This window comes from Canis lupus, chromosome 12 (genome assembly GCF_048164855.1).
Source record: "Canis lupus baileyi chromosome 12, mCanLup2.hap1, whole genome shotgun sequence".
Classification (NCBI taxonomy): Eukaryota; Metazoa; Chordata; class Mammalia; order Carnivora; family Canidae; genus Canis; species Canis lupus.
In genome coordinates this window covers 39,847,487-39,867,533 of record NC_132849.1, presented here as the reverse complement: position 1 = coordinate 39,867,533, position 20,047 = coordinate 39,847,487, and positions in this window count along the sequence as shown.

The following is a 20,047-nucleotide window of genomic DNA, read 5'->3' as shown; positions in this document are numbered from 1 at the left end:
TCCAAACACAGCCCTCAAGCTGATGACTATCACAGAGTAGCACATACCTCAGTTAAGCCTGCCAGTGACCCCCACTGAGCACCCCCCACCCCATGAATACAGCACGTGGCCCTGCTGCAGCCTCCCACATGGCTCACAGCACAGCCTGCTACCTAACGAGCAGCCACTCTCTTCACTCCTGTAGTGACCCCTCTGCTCCTGGGCCCCTTTCCCTCTCTCCACCTAACCCCATTCTCATTCTGCCATAGCCTCTGATTCCAGGTCTTCTCCTAGTCAGGAGAACTGCCAAGGAGCCCTGCCTTCATACTGCAAGGCCAGGGATGAGCCCTGAGCCAGCCTGGACCAGTATATGCTCTCACATGTGTCCAGGTTCTCCCAGATATAGTCCAACTCCCCTGGGATCAACTTGGTTTCTGTCTTTGGGGATTCAAGTCTTGGGCTCATCCCTGACGGTGAAGGTGCTGGTTTGTCCCACCACTCACCTCAGCCATCCTCCACCTGCCCAGACACCTGCATACAGTAGGTTGCCGTACTCCTCTGCTTGTCCATATGGATGCCCCACTTTGCTCTGGCAAATCTCCCTGCCCCAGTATCCCCAGAGATGGAACTAGACCTGCCTGGGCTTCTTGCCACTCCTGCTGCTGGTTCCTCCTCCAGCACCAGCATCTGACAAAGGGCTCAGGGATGGCTTTGAGTCCTAGATACACAGAGAGGTATAATAAAGCCCCCAGGATGGCACATCTCCACCTAAGGTATGGGGCTATGTGTGCCCCACACCAAAGCATCTCAGAAAACAAAATTTCAGATCCTGTTTCTGCTGCTCCCATGGGCTTCTGTGCTACCAAAGGGGTTTTGTTAATTAATTAACTAATTAATTAAGATTAACCAAGAAGCAAACAGCAAGATGGGACTAGAAATGGAAGAGCAATATAGAGGGAGGGAGCACGAGAAGGTGAGAATGCGGGTCTGGCACTTATGGAAGGAGAAAGGCAAGAGAGGAAGGCTAGCTCGGAAGAGTTTCAGAATGCAGAGAAGTCAGTGGGAAATCTGTGTACCAGAGTCACGGGCAGCAGGGAACTACATCTCACTGGAATGGGCCAGCCTCAGGAAACCCACCACAAACTGGTCCCTGACAAGGAGGAGCCTGCAGGAAATAGTGAGCTGCAAGACTGGTGGGCTGCCTACAGGGCAGCACCTGAGGCCTTCAGTCAATTCTGTTCCCAGCAGGAGATTTGAGCATGCTATTTGTACAGCAGTGATCTGGGCCTCCACAGAGCATCGGGAAGTGGGAGATCAACCCGACCTGTGCACATCTCAACTTAAGAGAGAAAGCAGAGCATCTCAGAAGGAAATCAGAGGCAGCAGACCAGGAGCCAGCTCCAGAAGAAAGCTGAAGGATTCCAGAGGATTTCAAGATCCTGTTTCCCCACTTTGGGAATTTGGGTTCTCTCCTGCCTGTTTGCTGCTAGTGATTAGAAAAGAAAGAGCTGATAAGAAAAGGGAAGTCGGCGGTTACATTGGAAGAAGGTAAAGAAGCCCATCCCACTTCATAATCAGTCTTCAGTGCAGGGAACATCGCGGACTAGAGGAGGTGGTGCTTGTGTAAGGGAAGAAAGTAGGCTGGACTCGGTCCACAGGAAGAAAGACCAGGGACCTCTGAGCAGGCAGCTAGGATCCAAAAAGCAGCCCTAGGAGGAGTGGGCCCAAAAGGGAAATAGAGACCAGGTAAGGACATATAAGTTACAACACCCTTGACCCAGTCTGTCAGCTAGACTCAGTGGCCCCAGGCACTCGACCAAGGCTTATACTGCCTCCCCTATGGCAACCAACCGCAGAGCACAAAAGCCAACGCAAAGACTGCATAACTCTGACTCAGGAGCAAATTCCTCCTCCCACTCATGCCTCCTGATCTCCTTTCTCTAGCCCCATGCAGAAACAAGAATTTCCTAATTAAGATTTCCAGATTGATAATCTTTACCAGGTTCACAGAGGACCTGCCTCTCTCTGGTTTTAACTTTGAAATTGATGGTGTTTTGTAAGATTTGATGCACACACAAGTGGAGATTATGTGTATGCATGTAAAACACATACTCAGGAGCCCACTCTCCAACCTAAGAACTGCAACATTAAAAGCAGGACACATCTTCTGCTCTATTATTATAAAGCAATTTTAAAACTGTTCTTATTAAATACCAAGCACATATAGAAAGAAAATTATAAAGAGTAACTATGAAGAAAAATGATACAACTAACATCTCTGTGTCCATCACCCACTGTCAGAAAAAGAACTTTGAGATCTCCTGTGTGCCTCTCTCTTACTCTGTTCATGACTATTTGCTACCCTTGGAGATGTAATTCTTGGAATGAGTCCCAGGTGAAAATGTTCAGGATTTAGAACATTCTTAATACTTTATATTTCATAGTTTACAGTCTACTTAAAGTTGAAAATATTTATTAAATTCAGTTCTCTTTTTTCCAGTTAAAAGGCATTACTACTTTAGGTGAAGAGGAGAGAGTGGAAGAGAAAGATAGGTAATAAAACAACTTGCCTTGGCTCCATATTTTGTGGAAGTCAGGAACCATCTTGTATTTTTCAGTGTCTCTAGGGCAGTAGACTCTCCATACACATTTGCTCCTCTTCCTCAGGAGCTTATTATTATATCAATATCTTCTCTCACTCCTACTCCTCAAACTTTGCATTTCTTCAGGTTCTTTCACATCTGCATTTAGATAACCTCAAATCTCTCCTATCCTTAAGCAAAACAAAACAAACTTCCTAGGTATCTAGAGTCCACGTCCCTCTGGTTCTCTCCATCCCCTCACTACCAACGATCTTGAGAGATGTGTCTACACTCATTGCCTCTACTCTTACTTCCACAGCCCATGGTAACCTGGCCTCTGTTCCCCTTCCTTCCCTCATCCCAATCCTGCAAAACTGTTTTCAGCAAGACCACAAACAACCTCCTCCTTGCTGAACCTGGAAGACATTTGTGAGTCCTTACTGCACCTCTCAGGAGCATGAGGCACTGTCATCCGCCCCCTCCCAAAAGCCCTTTCTTGCCTTAACTCCAAATCACTGCACTGTCAGTTGTCTCTTGAACTTTTTGCTGCTGCTTTTCAGTGTCTTCTATGGGATTCACTGCCTCTGTTCATCCATTAAAGGTTAATCTTCCTGGAGATACTCTGCTCTCTGGATTTTCTTCTCATTCTTTATATTCTCACCAGTGAGCTCGTCAATGTCCTTCTCTATTAGTGGATATTTGTTTTTTTCTGTAAGTAACTGAAATTGACTTTTCACCAGTTGAGTTTCCAGGAACAGCCAGGACAGCCACGGGATCCAGAGTCCACTTGCCAGCATTGGTGGTGCAAATGTATTGCAAAATGTTCTGAAGTGGTGGTTTCAGGATTTAACTGAGTTATACCCATTCAGTGGGGTTATTAATAATAGAAGATTAATTATTTATTGGGTGATTATTATGTAACAGGCATCATCCTAAAGTGCTTTGCATGTATCACCATCTCATTTAACTTTGTCAACAACCATATGAGGTACATGTTGTTATTCCCAGAAAAGGAAATGGAAGCTTGAAGTATTGGAAAAATGCTCACAAGATGCCAGAGTTAGAGAAGGAGCTGGGACTGTGTCTAGAAGTTTGACCACAGAGTCTGCACTCTTTCCACCTTGAGTTCTTATTTCCCTTTGCCAATGTTACCCACTAAAATATTAGTCACTCAAGGGTTAGGCTATTTATCTGTTTTGTTTACTACTATCACCCTATCCTGGGCTCAGAACAGAGACATTGAATGTTCAACTTCTTTCAACCCCTCTGCCAAATACAACTTTTGTCTGCTTTTCTGTTGGGTTAACTTTCTCTTACTGATTTTTAGAAGGCTTTTTTTTCTTTGCATTTCACATATTATCCTATAATTTTGTTATATATATGGAAATAAGTTCTTCCAATTTATGTTCTGTCTCATTTTATGACTTTTTATGTACAGAGATTCCTAAAATTAATATTGTTATATTTCAGTCCTTTATTGTTGTTAAGGATATTGTATCTTTTTAAAGAAAGTCTTTCCTACCTGGAAGTCATAAAGATACTAAGTTACTGTCTAAGATATTCTTTTTTTCATTTTAATTCTCTAAGATATTCTTATACTCTAATTTGCCCTTTATATTTAAACTATAATGTATCTAGAATTGATTTTTTAAAGATTTTGTTTATTTATTTATGAGAGACACAGAGAGAGAGAGAGAGAGGCAAAGACATAGGCAAAGGGAGAAGCAGGCTCCTCACAGGGAGACAGACCGATGTGGGAGTCAATCCCTGGACCCGGGACTATGCCCTGAGCCGAAGGCAGACACTCAACCACTGAGCTACCCAGGCGTCCCTAGAATTGATTTTTATGTATGATATGATATAGAGATCCAACCTCATTTTCTTCCATATGGATAACTATGGAAGCGCGTTGTCCCAGCGCATTTACTGAATGATTTATCCTTTGCCCATGTTGATCTGCAACACCATTTCTGTCATATATGAAGTGTCCATAAATGGATCTCTTCCTGGGATCCCTAAACTTCTCCTTGGCTTGTTTATCTATCACTGGCCAATACCAAACTGTCCTAAATTACCATGTCTTATAATAAATGTTCCCATCTAGTTCTATTCTACTTCTAAGGCTATTTATCACCCTTTTCCAAGAAAAAGGCTTTTTCTACCCTTTCTTCCATATAAATTTTAGGATCAACTTGCTAAGCTCTATGAAAAGTCCCACAAAAATTTCCATAATCTGATTTGATGTGTTTCTGTGATTTCTGTGGAAATTTCAAACATACAGAAATAATACTGCAATGACCACCTGTATAATCACCACCCAGAGTCAATAATTTTTAATATGTGCCAAATTTACTTTACTTACATATTAATGTATTTGTAGAGATTGCTTTTATTTCTGTACATTTGAAAATAATAAGCATTATGACATTTCACTCTTAAAGATTTCGTTATTAATTTGCTAAAAATATGAGTCTCCTTCTCCATAACTAGAGTGCCATTATCACACCCAAGAAAATTATCAATTCCCTATAATCATCTCAGATTCAGTCCATATTTAAATTTCCACAATTGTCCAAAAATGTCTTTAAAAATTAGTGGGTTTATTGTACCAAGATCCAATCAAGGCACATACACCATATTTGATTATTATGTCGCTTAAGTCTCTTATATTCTAGAATAGTCCCCTCACCATTTGTTTTTTCATAACATCAACTTTTTGTAGCAGGTTAGTTGTCCTATAGACTATCCTACATTCTGGATTTGTCTGATAATTTCTGAAGAGTATTATTTCATTTTTTCCCTCTATATCCTATATTTCCTGTAAGTGGGAAATTAGTCTTGAAAGTGTGGCTAAGTGAAGATTAAATACTTTTGGCACAAATACGTCATAGTTACTGTTGAGTAATCTATACTGCAGCACATCATGCATCACATCTATGGTCGAGTATCCCATCATTATTGATGTTGAGTTTGTTCCCTGGTCAGAGAGTGACTACCAGACTTCTCCATTGTAAAAGTGCATTTCCCTTTGCAATTAGCAACTAAGCTGTGGCATGATATCTTGGCATTATGTAAATATCCTTTCCCAAACAATCTTCACCTAATGGTATTATATCCATTGAGAATCTTTGAGTGAATCAATTATCCCACTGGAATACAAAAATCATTTCACTCAAATACAACATGATTAACAAGCTTGTTGAGGGTTTTTTGTTTGTTCGAGAAGTGAATTGAATCCATTCAGGGAAAACTGACATATTTGGAATATGGAATCTCCTTATGTATGAATATGGCACATCTCCATTTATTTAGAATCTTTAAAAAATAATTTCATTATATGTTATAAAAATAATTGTGGTATCATCCATAACAGCAAAATTTGAAAATAACCCAATCATCAAATATTAAAACAAAAAAATGTAACTAGTATTGCTATCACTTAGGAAATTGTGTACAATGTTTCAGGAGCTCTGTGCCTAAATTCTGGAATGGCAGACACAGATCAACATATATATTTTCTGTTATTTCATAAAGGCTAAAATTTAAAAGCATAAAAATATCAAATGTTATTTGGGCACATGTGGGCAAATGCAGTTTCATAGACCCCTGGTGAGAGATTAATTTTTTTCTACTCTCTTGGAAAATGTTTAGCATTATTTATTCAAATTGAAGATATGCCCAACCTATGACTGAGAAGTTTTACTGTTGATGATATACCCTACAGAAGTACTCACACATGTGAGCCATGCACTTTACATAAATGAGACACAAGCCAAATGTCCATCAACAATGGTATATACAATGTTATACTATACAACAATGAAAATAAATACTCCATGGCAAAAGAAGCCAGACCAAAGAGTACATACCTTTAGATTCCTTTTCATAAAGTTCATAACCTGACAAAATTACAGTATGGTATTTAAGGAAGCATACCTCAGTAGTAAAACTAACAGGAAAAGCAAGAGAGTGATTACTATTAAAGTTAATAATTATCTTTAGGGGAAAGAGAGGAGTTTATGACCAACAAAGTGTTCCAGAAATCTTCTGAGGTTCTTCCAGTATTCTATTTTTTGACCCAAAATGTTTTTAAAAATTAACATGATAAGTTATAAATTTATTTTTACTGGTGTTCAATTTGCCAACATATAGAGTAACACCCAGTGCTCATCTCATCAAGTGCCCCCCTTGGTGCTCGTCTCCCAGTCACCCCCACCTCCGCCTACCTCTCCTTCCACCACCCCTAGTTCGTTTCCCAGAGTTAGGAGTCTCTCATGTTCTGTCTCCCTTTCTGATATTTCCCACTCATTTTTTTCTCCTTTCCCCTTTATTCCCTTTCACTATTTTTTATATTCCCCAAATGAATGAGACCATAAGATGTTTGTCCTTCTCCAATTGACTTATTTCACTCAGCATAATATTCTCCAGTTCCATCCATATCAAAGCAAATGGTGGGTATTTGTCGTTTCTAATGGCTGAGTAATATTCCATTGTATACATAGACGACATCTTCTTTATCCACTCATCTTTTGATGGACACCGAGGCTCCTTCCACAGTTTGGCTATCTATTGTGGCCATTGCTGCTATAAACATCGGGGTGCAGGTGTCCCGGCATTTCATTGCATCTGTATCTTTGGGGTAAATCCCCAGCAGTGCAATTGCTGGGTCGTAGGGCAGGTCTATTTTTAACTCTTTGAGGAACCTCCACACAGTTTTCCAGAGTGGCTGCACCAGTTCACATTCCCACCAACAGTGTAAGAGGGTTCCCCTTTCTCCACATCCTTTCCAACATTTGTGGTTTCCTGCCTTGTTAATGTTCCCCATTCTCACTGGTGTGAGGTGGTATCTCATTGTGGTTTTGATTTGTATTTCCCTGATGGCAAGTGATGTGGAGCATTTTCTCATGTGCTTGTTGGCCATGTCTACGTCTTCCTCTGTGAGATTTCTGTTCATGTCTTTTGCCCATTTCATGATTGGATTGTTTTTAACATGATAAGTTAAAATCTAGAATCACTCACTTTTGAGGGGAGAGGCAGGGAAAAGGACATGGGAAATTTTGGTGTATTGGTAATGTTCTAGGTCTTAAACTGCCACAATGGGTTCATCACTGTTCATTCTATGAATGTGGTTTATAACTTACATACATGTTACACAGATTTTTCTATGTATCAAGCATTTTATGTAAAAATAAACATCATTATAGATTATTTTAAATGTTTAAAAAGAAATTGATAAAGATTCAGCTTATCTTGTGTTTTGTTTGCAGTCAGATCTTACCTCTTCTTTTTCTATAGAGGCTTGGCAAGTTATATTTTATGATGCCCAAGGGACTGCTGGTTATGTCTATTACTTTAATAAGCAGAGCTTATTGTGTAAAGCCAGAAGCTTTAGCTAATTTCAAACAGAGTAAGAGGCAGCCACTTCCAAAGCTCATTTAAGACATCAAACATTTGGGAAAATTCATTGCCACTGTCAACCACTCTCTCATTTAGTCCTGCCCCAGATTAAATCAGACCAACAGGAAAAAATACAAAAATCATATTTCTTCAATCCCTCTGAAAATTTATCTTACTTTGTTATGATTAACCCATGGCCTCTCCTTTATAGAGGATTAACACAGGACTTGCCCAATGGAGCAAGCACAAATGCATGTTCCAAATACTATTTATTGTACAACTAGTAGTAGTTTCCTAACGATGTATAGTCCCTGATCCTGAGGAAAAACACATTTTCTACTTCATCACAGCCATTTATTGATGTTAAAGCATCTCTCCAAATTATATAGTTACAATGTGTAGGTTTCTTAGATTATGCAGCCTACCTGTTTTATATCCCCCACAGTAGCAATTTATGAACAGTAGTTGATTGCTTGATCCTATGCCTTTCTCAGAGAGGCTAAAGGTAACAGGTAAAGAAAGTGTTAGGGAAAAGTGCCCAAGATAGGAAAAAGTAAGAAAACCCAGGTAAAGTTACAAAGGGAATGGAGGAGGAGAGCGGGGGGTGGGAGTGAATGGGTGACGGGCACTGGGGGTTATTCTGTATGTTAGTAAATTGAACACCAATAAAAAAAAAACAAAAAACAAAAAACAAAAAAAAAAAAAAGGGAATGGAATCCTCCAAACACATGGGGCTGCTGAGAGCATGGCAATATGAAAGAAAAAATCAACTTCAAGGTACCAAAAACTAGTAATAATACTAATGATAAAGAAATTATTCTAGATGTCTCCAGAGTGAAAGGAAAAAGAAAATAAAACAAGTCATCAAAAGGGAACAAAAATTTAAATGATATTAGGTTATCACATCAGCAACACTAAATGCCAACAGACAACAAAGCAATGTATATAAAGCCCTGAGGGAAAAAGATTTCCAATCTTGAATTCTGTAACCACGCAAATATGAAGTAATCAATCTCTAGTTAATGGAACCAGAAACAAAAAGATTAATATGTGATTGATAGAGAAACTTTAAAAGGAAAAGAATGATATAAATACTTAAGATGGGAAATGAAATATAAATTCTCAACTATCATACCAGAAAATTAGTCGAAAATGTCTATCATTAACAGATAATAAATAGAGGTTGAATCACTTAAAGATACTGAAGTAACCACTAGAAGAACTACAAGAATTGGTTGCTTCTGGAGGCCTGTGGGTGGAAGAGTTTAGGCATGGGGACTGTGATTTGTGACCACCTGTACATATTACTCTAATAACATTTACTTTTTTTCTGTAAAAAGTCTATTCTCACAAGAAATATAAATAGAAACTAAAGCAACAAAGAATACAATTTTTTACTTATCAAATTGGCAAGGCTTCTTGAAACTATACTCCATATTGGCACAGATGTGTAAGAGAGGACATATTCATAGAGGGTCAATAGGATACAAGCTTCCCAGGGGGCAATTTGATAAAATGTATCAAAAACTATCTAAAACATGCAAAACTTTGAGCACCAGTTCCCCTTCCAATAATTGATTTTGTTAAACAATCAAGAATGTATTTTTTACAAGGATATTCACTAAAGGTCTGTGTTTAATAATAAAATACTTACTAGAAACAACTTTAATGTCCAAAAATAGAGGCTTGTCCAAATAAATAATGATACATTCATATAATGAAATACTATATAGTCATTAAAAATTAGGTAATAGGAAAATATTTAGTGACATGGAAAAATATTCACAATACACTGAAAAAATTACTGGATAAAATGATATAATATTTTGGATTTACTTTGACAATGATTTAGGGGAGGGAGAACATGAAGGAGGATTTAGATAAAACAAGATGTGCTGTGGGTTGATAACTACAGAAATGAAATAATGGGAAATGGAGGTCATTATTACTATTCAGGCTGCTTTTGCATATGCTCAAAATTCTCCACAATAAAATTCTTTTTAAAAATATGTACAATGCATTTAAATATAGAAATGAAAAATAGGGGGAAAGTAAATAATACACATTAAAAAGAGTGGTTATATCTGGTTACTTTTATTATCATTTGCTTGTTTTTATTTTTTAAATGATCTGCCCAACAAAAGCAAATCACTTTTACACTAATAACTTCCAAAATTCTAATATAAACTATGGCCTATTTCTGAGTTCTCTAGGCTCTGCTATCTCTCCATATTTCCTCTATATTCTAGTATCATATCCAGTTTACCATTTTGCTTTATAGTAGCATTACACTTTTTTCCATAAACAGAAACTATACATGAAGCACCACAATTATTTTTTGTTCTAAGTTTGAAAAAAAATCATCCTTAAATTCAATTATAGGTCTTGCTTCAGAACAAATGATAAATTTATTGCTAATTTCTCAGAATGTCCATCTTTTAGTTCAGTGGTTCTCCTCACTTGGAGAGGAGTCCAGAGGCTTTATATCAGAATCTCCTGGAAGTTTTTTAAAATGCCACTACTGCCCAGACTCTATTCCTCAAAGGTTCTGATTTAATTGGTCTGAGACAGAGCTTAGGCACTATGCATTTTTTTTTTATTCGAATGTGCAGACGTGACTCTGAGTCACACTGCCTTAGTCGCTACTTTGGACAGCGACACTAGACTTTGGCTACATATTTAAGTCACTGAAGAAGATGTGAAAAACACTGATGTCTGGAGCCCACTCCACCAAGATTCTCATTTAATTGGTCTAGGCTGTGGCCTGGGCTTTGGAATTTTTATCTCTATTCACACTTTCCCACCCAATATAAATATCCTTTATTTATTCACTGATGTCTGAGATTTACTTCTTTGCTAGGAATTTGCTTTTGTTAAAACAGTAACACCTCATTAAGAAAATATGCATTAAGGGGCACCTCAGTGGCTCTGAGTTGAACCTCTGGCTCTCAGTTTCAGCTCAGGTTGTTATTTCAGGGTCATGAGATCAAGTCCCACATAGGGCTCCACACTCAGTGTAGAGCTGGCTTGGGATCCTCTTTCTCCCTCTCCCTCCCCTCCCCCAACTCACGCATGCACGCCTCTCTCTCTCTCTCTCAAATAAATAAGTAAAATATTTTAAAATATATATATATAAAGATTTGTAATTCTTAGTTTAGTGAGAACAAAAATGTGCTTAATCTGTCTTTTTCATGAGCATTCTAAAGTTTCATATGTGGGGAAAGAGAAATATATCTATGTATTAGAGATATAACCACCAAATAGCTATATCTAAGCTATCTAAGCACATATATATGATAAGCTTATATGATTTATATTATATGTATTACATTATATGTATTATATTATATATCTTATCATAAATATATCATATGTCATACAAGCTACCATATATATCATATAAGCTAATACATATATATATGGGGGGAGGGGGGAGCACAAGAAAGAAAAACTAGGGTATAAGACAAATTTTCCCTGTTTAAAAGTGGAAGATTACACACAGAGACAAATACTATACATTCCATTTATAATGAGGTACTTAGAGCAGTCAAAATCATAGAGACAGACAGTAGCACGGTGAGTGCCAGGGGCTGGGAGGAGGGGAAATGAGGAGTTATTATCGTTTAACAGGACCAGAGTTTCAGTTTTGCAAGATGAAAAGAGTTCCAGAGATGAACGTTGGTGATGTTTGTACAACAATGCAAATGTACTCAATAACACTGAACTACACACTTAAAAACAGTTCAGATCAGGGATCCCTGGGTGGCGCAGCGGTTTGGCGCCTGCCTTTGGCCCAGGGCGCGATCCTGGAGACCCGGGATCGAATCCCACATCGGGCTCCCAGTGCATGGAGCCTGCTTCTCCCTCTGCCTGAGTCTCTGCCTCTCTCTCTCTCTCTCTCTGTGACTATCATAAATAAATAAAAATTAAAAAAAAAAACAGTTCAGATCATAAATTTTGTGGATGGTAGGAGGTACAGAGACAAGGTTTGGGGAAGAAATGGATCTCAGATGCTGCAGAGGAGAGGGAGCCCTGGTCATGGAGAGAAGAGAGGAAGAGAGAGAGAAGAGCACACAGGATTAAACAAGGAAAACACTTCCCCAAAGCCATTGACTGAGGAAACAAGAAGGGTTGATTTCTGTGACTTTTTTTTTTTATAATTTGTACAATGTAAGACTTTAATTTTTGGTAACTTATGCAAGAAACAGTAAAATACATATCCAGGATAGATGAAGATGTGGTTGATGTGGTTGGTTATAAGCTGCTATACTTTAGTATTTTTTAATTGAAATAGAGTTGACTTATGATATTCTGTTAGTTTTAGCTGTACAACATAGTGATTTGTCATTTACATATGTTACGAAGTGATCACCACCATAAGTCTAGTTACAGTCTATCATCATATGTAGTTATTACGATATTACTGCATTCTCTATGCTGCACTTTACATCCCTGTGATTTGTTTATTTAACTGAAAGGCTGTACCTCTCAATCCACTTCACCTGTTTGCCCATCCCCCTGTTCTCTTCCCTGCTGCAAACCACTGATTCTCTATATTTAAAAGTCTGTTTTTGTTTTATTTGTTCATTTGTTTTTTAGATTCTACATGTGAAATCATATGGTATTTATCTTTCTCTGTCTGACTTATTGCACTTAGCACAATACCCTCTAGATCCATTCATGGTGTCATAAATGGCAAGATTTCTTTATTTTTTATGGCTGAGTAATACTCCATTGTACTTATATACCACATCTTTATCAATTCATTTAGCCAAAACACAGCAGCAGTGTGTACACACCATGATAGACACATAGGTTGCTTCCATACATTGGCTATTGTAATCTTCCCCACCTTTTAGCATGGATGCAGAGACACCTGCTGAGTGCAGCTAATTTGGACACCAGCTCTTTGCTGCCCTTTACTCCAAATTCCATACTCCTGCACTTTAGTGCAACTACCCTTCCAGGACAAACTTGCATTAGTCCCAGCATGGCAAGACCCTCTCCTAGGGGACCAGCGTGTGTCCCCACCACTCCAGGTCTCTAAAGTTTAGAACTTTAAAACTCAGCTGGCCCGCCTAGGTTAGAACATAGATGCACTGTGCTGCCAGATGAGCAGATGGCCAGACAGCCAGGACACAGATAGGGTGAAGGCAAGGACCTATGGGATGCCCAGAACACATAAAGGGAGATTGATTACTCTTCTGGGAGGGCTTCCCAGACAGCAGTGGGTGCAAACTCCCCTTTCTGGGGAGGAGGGGGTTGGCTGGCACCATTTACCACCCCACCCTTTAGTATAAACTAACTTCACTAAGCATGGCAGCCTAAACCACTTACACCAAGCCCTGCCCCCCAGTAGTTTGCAGGTGCTGCTTTTCTTGGACAAGGGTGCCTGAGAACCAGAACAGCCAGGTCATCCCTCAGAAAACCAGCACAAATCCCAGCACACACCACATCCACTGACCTTAAAATTCTGCAGAGCTTCAGCTCTAGTGGAAATATCATCAGGTCTCTTTCAAAAGCAGACCAGAGCATACCTAGATAAAACTCACCGTAATCTGCCCAAGGTCCAAACACTTCCTACTGCAGGCAAGGAAAAATTCTGCAGAGAACTGACCTGAGGGAAAGAGTAGCCAAAACACAGTGGCAGCATGTACACAGCATACAACAGAGACACCTCCTGAAGCACCAGTCCCTGGACAGTATATGACCTCTTCTTCATAAAGCCATTATTCACAGGAGCAGGAAACATAACAGGCTTTCCTAACACAGAGAAGACAGAGACCTAGACAAAATGCCAAGAAGGAGGAATTCATCCCAAAAGAAAGAACAAGGAAAAGTCACAGCCAGGGGTCTAATTGAAACAGATATAAGTAATATGCTAGATACAGAATTTAAAGCAACAATCATAAGGATACTAGCTGGGCTTGAGAAAAGCATAGAAAATACAAGGGACAGGATGCCTGGGTGGCTCAGTGGTTACGTGTCTGCCTTCTGGCTCAGGGCATGATCCTAGAGTCCTGGGATCAAGTCCCACATCAGGTTCCCTGCATGGATCCTGCTTCTCCCTCTGCCTATGTCTCTGCCTCATTCTGTCTCTCATGAATAAATAAATAAAATCTTTAAAAAAGAAAAAAAGAAGAAGACATGAGGGAGTCCCTCACCACAGAGATAAAAGACCTAAAAACTAGTCAGGCCTAAGTGAAAAATGCAATAACTGAAATTTGAAACCAACTGGATATGATGATCACAAGGATGGAAGAAGCAGAGGAATGAATGTGTTACAGAAGATAAAATTATAGAAAATAATGAATCTGAAAAGAAGAGGGAAAGAAAAATACTAGACTACAAATGTAGATTTAGGGAACTCGGTGGCCCCATAAAGTAAAGTAAATTCATATCATAGGAGCCCCAGAAGAGTAAGAAAGGGAAAAGGGGACAAAAGGTTTACTTGAGGAAATTATGGCTGAAAACTTCCCTTATCTGGGCATGTAAACAGACATCCAAATTCAGGAGCACAGAGAACTCCCATCAAAATCAACAAAAGCAGGTCAACAAAGACATATTATAGTTAAATTTGCATAATATAAAGAAAAACTCCTAAAAGCAGCAAGAAAAAAGAAGTTCCTAACTTACAAGTTAAGAAAATTGAGGTCAGCAGCAGATATGTTCACAGAAACTTGGCAGGCCAGAAGACAGTGGCATGATATATTCAACATGTGGAATGGGAAAAATATGCAACCAAGAATACTATATCCAGCAACGCTGTCATTCAGAATACAAAGAGAAATAAAGAGTTTCCCAGACAGATAAAAACTAAAGGAGTTCGGGGATCCCCGGGTGGCGCAGCAGTTTGGTGCCTGCCTTTGGCCCAGGGCACGATCCTGGAGACCCGGGATCGAATCCCACGTCGGGCTCCCGGGGCATGGAGCCTGCTTCTCCCTCTGCCTGTGTCTCTGCCTCTGTGTGTGTGTGTGTGTGTGTGTGTGTGTGTGTGTGACTATCATAAAAAAAAAAAAAACTAAAGGAGTTCATGACTACACCAGCCCTGCAAGAAATATTAAAGGGGGGATGCCTGGGAGGCTTAGTGTTTGAGCATCTGCCTTTGGCTCAGGGCGTGATCCTGGAGTGCTGGGATCGAGTCCCACATCAGTCTCCCTGCATGGAACCTGCTTCTCCCTCTGCTTGTGTCTCTGCCTCTCTCTCTCTCTCTCTCTCTCTCTCTGTGTCTCTCGTGAATAAATAAAATGTTTAAAAAAGAAATATTAAAGGGGAATCTTGGGGTAGGAAAGAAAGTGACAAAAACTAGAAAGGAACAGAGACAATCTCCAGAAACACTGACCGAATAAATGAGCAATAAAATGGCACTAAGGTCTTATCTATCAATAATTACTCTAAATGTGAAAGGATTAAGTGCTCCAATAGAAAGAGAGGGTATCAGAATGTATTAAAAACAAAAAACAAGACTCGTCTATATGCTGCCTACATGAGACTCATTTTAAACCTAAAGACAGACAATTGTAGATTGAAATTGAGGGGATGGAGAAATATTTATCATGCAAATTGATGTCAAAAGAAAGCCAAAGTAGCAATACTTATATCAGACAAACTAAATTTTAAACCAAAGACTGTAACCAGGGATGAAGAAGGGCACTATGTCATAATATAGGGGTCTATCCAACAAGAAAATCTAACAATGTAAATATTCATGCCCCCAACCTGGGACCACACAAATATACAAAATTATAATAAACATAAATGACCTCATTGATAATAAACAATAAGAGTGGGGGACTTTAACACACCACTACAGCAATAGACAGATTATCTAAGCAGAATATAAACAAGGAAACAATGGCTTTCATTCGATGAACCTAACAGATATATTCAGAATATTTCATCCTAAAACAGCAGAATATACATTCTTTGCAAGTATATATGAAACATTCTCCAGAACAGATCACATACTAGGTCAAAAACCAGGCCTCAAAAGTACAAAAAGATTGAAATCGTACCATGCATATTTTTCAACCACAGTGCTATGAAACTTGAAGTCAACCATAAGGAAAATTTCAGAAAGACCATAAATACATGGAGGTTAAAGAATATCCTACTTTGGAATGAATGCACCAACCAGGAAATTTAAAAAGCAATAAAACAAATACATGGAAACAAATGAAAATGAAAACACAATGGTCCAAAACCTTTGGGATGCAGCAAAAGCAGTCATAAGAGGAAAGTTTATAACAATACATGTCTACCTCAAAAAGCAAGACAAATCTCAAATAGGGGCACCTGGGTGGCTCAGTAGGTCAAACATCCAACTCTTGATTTGAGCTCAGGTCATGATCTCAGGGTTGTGAGATGAAGCCCCACATTGGGCTCCACACTGGGCACAGAGTCTGCTTGAGATTCTGTCTCTCTCTCTCTCTCTCTCTCTCTCTCTCTGCCTCTCATCTCTCTTTCTCTCTCTGTTTCGAAAAAACAAAAACAAAAAAAACCCCTCAAATACACAACTTAACTTTACACCTAAAGGAGCTAGAAAAAGAACAACAAATGGAGCCTAAAGCCAGCAGAAGGAGGGAAATAAAAAAGATTAAAACAGAAAATAAGTGATAGAAAACAAAAAAACCTAGTAGAACAAATAAATGAAACCAGGAGCTGGTTCTTCAAAAAACAATTAACAAAATAGATAAACCCCTAGCCAGAGTTATCAAAAAGAAAAGGGAAAAGACCCAAATAAATAAAATCACAAATGAGAGAGAAGAGATCACAACCAACACCGTAGAAATACAAACCATTATAAGAGAATATTATGAAAAATTAGATGCCAACAAATTGGACAATCTGGAAGAAATGGATACATTTCTAGAAACATATAAACTACCAAAACTGAAACAGGAAGAAAGAGAAAACTTGAATGGACAAAAAAAAAAAAAAAAAAAAAAAAAGCAAAGAAATTGAATTAGTAATCAAAAACCTCACAACAGATGTATGTATAGGCCAGATGGCTTCACAGGGGAATTCCACCAATCTTTAAAGAAGAGCTCATACCTATTCTTCCCAAACTGTTTCAAAATATAGAAATGGAAGATAAACTTCCAAACCCATTCTACAAATCCACCATTACATTGATACCAAAACCAAACAAAGGCCCTACTAAAAAAGAGAACTATAGGCCAATATCCTTGATGAACATGGATGTAAAAATTCTTAACAAAATACTAGCAAATCAAACCCAACAGTACATTAAGAGAATCATTCACCACAATCGAGTGTAATTTATTCATGGGTTGCAAGGGTAGTTCAATATTTGCAAATCAATCAGCATGATACACCACATTAATAAAAGAAATGATAAGAACTTTGATCCTCTCAATAGATGCAGAAAAAGCATTTGACAAAGTACAGCATACATTCTTGATAAAAAAAAAAACCTCAACAAAGTAGAGATAGAGGGAACATATCTCAATATCATAAAGGCCATATATGAAAGACAGATAATATCATCCTCAATGGCGAAAAACTGAGAGCTTTCTCCTATGGTCAGGAACAAGACAGGGATGTTAGTTTCACCACTGTTATTTAACATAGTACTGGAAGTCCTGGCCTCAGCAATCAGACAACAAAAAGAAATAAAAGGCATCCAAATTCACAAGGAAAAGTCATACTTTGATTGTTTGCAAACATGATACTTTATGTAGAAAACATAAAAGACTCCACCAAAAAATTATTAGAACTGATACACAAATTCAGTAAAGTGGCAGGATACAAAATCAATGTACAGAAATCTGTTGCATTTCTACACACTAATAATGAAGCAGTAGAAAGAGAAATCAAGGAATCAACCCCCAACAATTGCACCAAAAACCATAAGATACCTAGGAATAAACATAACCAAAGAAATAAAAGATCTGTACTCTCAAAACTATAAAAACACTTATAAAAGAAACTGAAGATAACATAAAGAAATGGAAAAACATTCCATGCTTGTGAACTGGAAGAACAAATATTGTTAAGATGTCTATGCTATGGGCACCTGGGTGGTTCAGTGGTTGAGCGTCTGCCTTTCACTCAGGTCATGATCCTGGGATCCTGGGATCAAATTCCACCTCAGGCTCCCTACGGGGAGCCGCCTTCTTCCTCTGCCAGGTTTCTGCCTCTTTCTCTGTGTCTCTCATCAATAAATAAATAAAATCTTTTTAAAAAATATCTATGCTATCTAGAGCAATCAATACATTCAATGCAATCCCTATCAAAATACCAGCAGCATTTTTCACAGAACTAAACAATCCAAATATCTGTATGGACCACAAAAGATCTGAAATAGCCAAAGCAATCTTGAAAAAGAAAAACAAAGCTGGAGGTATCACAATTCTAGACTTCAAGGGGTACACACATCTCAATGGTTTATAACAGCATTATCAATAACAGCCAAGTTATGGGAAGAGCCCAAATGTCCATCAACTTATGGACATATAAAGAAGATGTGGTACATACATATTCAACAGAATATTACTCAGCCATAAAAAATGAAATCTTGCCATTTGCAATGACATGAATGGACCTAGAGACTACTATGCTAATTGAAGTAAGTCAATTAGAGAAAAGCAAATACCATATAATTTCACTCATATGTGGAATTTAAGAAACAAAAATGAACCTAGTGGGGAAAAAGAGGGAGGCAAACCATCTAATTCTCTTAAGTATAGAGAACAAACAGGATTGCTGAAGGGGAGGTTGGAGGAGGATGGGCTAAATGGGTGATGGGTATTAAGGAGGGCACTGGTTGTGATGAGCACCAGGTGTTGTATGTAAGTGATGAATCACTGAATTCTACACCTGAAATTAATATTACACTGTATGCCAACTAACTGGAATTAAAAAAAAACTTGAAACTTTAAAAAAAGGAAAATACATACATACATACATACATACATACATACATATATACCTATCTACCTACCTACCTCTCTGTGGCTCCTAACATGATGATATTGGCCATCTCATCATTAATCAAGATTTTCAACTTTGCAAAGCATGCCTAGAAACATTTTTCTGTGTTTAACACTGGTGTCTAACATTTAGTGCTGATTTTCAAAGTCTACAACTAAAATCAAAGTTTGCCCGGGTTTCAATAATTTCATAATACGACATGTGGTAGACATTTAATGTTTCATTTGCTAATGGCACTCTTCTGGGAACTCACATTTTTTTCAGGTATCTTGTTCCAATTTTTTTGTTGCAATTTTCTCTCATCTCCAAAGTTTTTCTGTTGTCTTCTGAACTCGAAGCCATAAAATAAAATATTGTGAATTTTGCTTGTAAACCATTAAACTAACATTCAGTAAAATGGAAAATTTCTTCAAACAATGGGGGAAACAATTACAGATGACTCGGAAAACCTCTCTGATATCATAAATAACTTTTAGTGTTCCATTATAAGACCAAAGTTTTTGTGTATGTTCATAGTTTTTGTGTATGTCCAAGTTTTTGTCTTTCTCCTTGACACCCTTGTTGATGTTTCCTAAACTTGTCTAATGATACAGATCATTTCAAGTGCTTATAAAAGGTGCTGAATCCCAAAACCCTCCCCTGGAGATTCTGATTCAGTAAGTCTAGGGCAGGACCCAAGGCTCTATAACTCCCGGCCTGTTTGTCTCAGGTGGTTCTGCATGAAGCTAAGGTGCCTGCAGATATGACAGAGGAAAACAGCAGATACAGCTCTTTCCAACTCTCCCACTCCTCATTTCCTCTCCCAACCATTCCAGGCTTTCCCTGCATTCTCCCTTGGACTTTGGTACCTGCTCTATCTTGCTATGCAAGCTATGCTCCTCAGACCAGTAGCAGCAGTTTCACCTGGGAGCTTGAGAGAAATGCAGAATCTCGGGCTCTACTGCAGATTCAGAATCTGCACTTTAACAAGATCCCCGGGTGATATATATATCCAAATGGTATATATATATCCACTAAAGAATAAGGAGCCCTGAGAGAGAAGTGTTTCCCAAACATTTTGGTAAACACCGAAATCATGTGGGCCCTTCTTAAACATGCAGTGGCCATCTTCCACCCCAGACAAGGAAAGGATT